The sequence below is a fragment of the Triticum dicoccoides genome, chromosome 6B, assembly GCF_002162155.2.
Source record: "Triticum dicoccoides isolate Atlit2015 ecotype Zavitan chromosome 6B, WEW_v2.0, whole genome shotgun sequence".
Taxonomy (NCBI): Eukaryota; Viridiplantae; Streptophyta; class Magnoliopsida; order Poales; family Poaceae; genus Triticum; species Triticum dicoccoides.
In genome coordinates this window covers 700,261,084-700,264,562 of record NC_041391.1, presented here as the reverse complement: position 1 = coordinate 700,264,562, position 3,479 = coordinate 700,261,084, and positions in this window count along the sequence as shown.

Here is a 3,479-nt window from a genome sequence, read left to right as displayed (position 1 = left end):
GCACAACCCACCAGGGCACGCCTGGGGGCCCAGGCGCGCCCTGGTGGGTTGTGCCCACCTCGGGGGGCCCCCGAACCGCCTCTTTGCTTTATAAATACCTCAATATTCCAGAAACCCTAGGGGTGTTGACAAAAATCAATTCCAGCCGCCACAAGTTCCAAAACTACCAGATCCAATCTAGACACCATCTCGGAGGGGTGCATCGTATCCATTGGTGCCTCTCCGATGATGCGTGAGTAGTTCTTTGTAAACATACGGGTCCGTAGTTAGTAGCTAGATGACTTCCTCTCTCTCGTTAGATTCTCAATACAATGGTATCTTGGAGATCCATATGATGTAACTCTTTTTATGGTGTGTTTGTTGGGATCCGGTGAACTTTGAGTTTATGATCAGATCTATCTTTTATGAATTATTTGAGTCTTTCTTTGATCTCTTATATGCATGATTACTTATAGCCTCATATTTCTTCTCCGATATATGGGGTTTGTTTGTCCAACTTGATCTATTTATCTTGCAATGGGAAGATGTGCTTTGTAATGGGTTCGATCTTACGGTGCTTGATCCCAGTGACAGAAATGGAAACGACATGTATGTATCGTTGTTATTAAGGATAACAAGATGGGGTGTATTTCTACATAAATAGATCTTGTCTACATCATGTCATCGTTCTTATTGCATTACTCAGTTTTTCCATGAACTTAATACACTAGATGCTTGCTGGATAGCGGTCGATGTGTGGAGTAATAATAGTAGATGCAGGCAGGAGTCGGTCTACTAATCTTGGACATGATTCCTATATAACGATCATTGCCTGGATATCGTCATGATTATTTGAAGTTCTATCAATTGCCCAACAGTAATTTGTTCTCCCACAGTTTGCTATTTTTCTTGAGAGAAGCCACTAGTGAAATCTACGGCCCCGGGTCTCTTCTTTACTATATTTTCCTTTGCGATCTATTTTTCTTTGTTTTTATTTTCAGATATATTAAACCAAAAATACAAAAATACCTTGCTGCACTTTATTTTATTTGGCGTTCGATCTATCAATATTTACAACTCTCTCACGCCCGTTTGCCAATTTCTGGTGCCGTTGCCCGAAAGGGATGGACAACCCCTTTAACACGTCGGGTTGTGAGTATTTGTTATTTGTGTGCATGTGTTGTTTACGTGGTGTTGCGTGATTCTCCTACTGGTTCGATAACCTTGGTTTCATCACCGAGGGAAATACCTACCGTTGATGTGCTGCATCATCCCTTCCTCTCTGGGGAAATACCGACGTAGTTCAAGCAAACATCAAACACCTCCACTGGTCCGCCCACCTCTTGTAGAGCCACTACGCTGGCAGCACTGAAGAGCCACCAAGCACCACACCTCCCGTTGGCAAGAAGAAACCGATGAGCCAGATCCGTCCAGATCTGGCATCACACTGCAGCTGCGCAACCATAGGAGCCACCAAAGGTCGGCATGCCGCCAGCCTAACTTGAGGACCTGTCCCACAAAGCAAGAAGGGGTGCCACACCCGCCCAGACTCGCCGGAGAAGAGCGGTCGTGACGAAGACTAGGCGCTCGCTAACAAAGTTGTCGAGGCTACCACCCGCAAGAGATGCTGCCAGGGAGCCGCATCGCTGGAGAAGAGCAACTGGGACGAAGCCCAGTGGACTGCCAGTGACGCATGCCAAGCCACCGACCCTGCCGGAACCGTTGCGCCGCGCAGAAAAAGGGGATCCATCCTCCCCCACCACGAGCTCCCGCGGCCTAACAAGAGGAATACGCCCCCGCAGCTGCCGTCCGCCGCCCGGGCTTAGCCCAACGCCCTCTGCCGACAATGGCGAGGGGAGGAAGGGGAGCGGGAGAGTGGCCTGGTGGCGCGGGCTAGGTTTCCATATAGCAAAAGACCCACCCACAGCCTCACATGGGCGACATGTATAGAACTGGTGGAGCCAAAATTAAGGAGAGAGATGGACCTACGAGTTCTCATGTCGTATTTTCTTAGCGTTTGGTTTATTTAAAAAAATTCAATCTTTTTGGGAGTATTCAAATCCTTATGAATTATTTTTTGCGGGGTAAATCCTTATGTTTTCCTCGTGAAGATAATTTACACTGCATTGCTTATAAAAAAATATCCACTTAAAACTCTTGAATATAATCCCTGTTTTTCCTGTGATGCATTCAAGTGTCGAAAATCCTATAGGATTCCAATGGCGTTGTATTACAATTTTGCGTTTTGGGGCTCATGGCAATCAAGGAAGCCCCAACTATGTGCTCCATTAAAGTATTGCATTAGCTTATTCGCAAAAGCATTAGTTATTCGTTGAAGCTAAACACATGTTATGCAATGTTCAAGCAACGATTCTACTCCAAGATAAACCCCTGCATCAATGTTCTGACTGGTGCAGCGACCACACACGACACACGACTGGACTGGGATCAGGTGACATGCGCTACGGTGACATACACGGTGACATGCGGCCCAAATTCAAATTTAAACATTGCAAAAAAATTTGAAAAAAATCATGCATGTTCACAGCACATATTAAGATAACCCCTAAAAATTTCAGATCAAAATTCGAAACATACATCAAGAAATAAAAAAGAGAAATCTGTTATGAATAGTTCTCATGTCACCTGATCCCAGTCCCTATCCCACGCGACTGGTAGAAAGATTTTGCGGGTCGGGAAGTACATGTGCACTGTAGCGGACACGCGACATAGCCTGCCCCGGATTCTCTCCCTCCTCCCTGCGCTGCAGAGCTGTTCAGTAGTACTACAAGTATTCTTTTCTACTGCTCCCAATGTCTGTCGCCGGCGACAGCCACGGTATTCTCTCGCTGCCCATGCTGCGACCAACGGTCAATAGAAGCTGGTCAGACCCAAGCTATAGTAGTAGCAGCTACCTCTCGCACGCATACGCATGCTCCATTTTTCAAGAGTTTGGTGTAAAAATATCTGAAAATTTCACTGATCTCCACAATTATATACTTCCTTTGTTTCTAAACATAAGTCCTTTTAGCGATTTCAATACGAACTACACATGAATGTATACAGACATATTTCAGAGTGTAGATTTACTCATTTTGCCCCGTATGTAATTTATATTGGAATCTCTAAAAAAGACTTATATTTAGAAACACAGGGAGTAATATCCGCACTTTTTCTTGCCCTAACCTAACAATGACGTGCTTATATGTTACATGTAAACAAGAACAAACTGATACACCTTGTTCTTTCTTTCGAAAAACAGACAGTTCTTGGCACGCAGGTGAGGGGACACCGACACTATTTTTCTTTTGGCTTATTATTTATATCTCTTATATATTTTGAACTGAAAGTCTAATTATATTTTGTTTGTAAATTTGTGTTCCTTGTGACAAGAGCTGTGAAATAAGATCACTTTTGAATATGTTTCTAGAAGTTTTCAAAACTTAGCCAAATTTTAACTGCTGGTAGGAAATCCAACGAATTTGGGGATCACGGAGCAA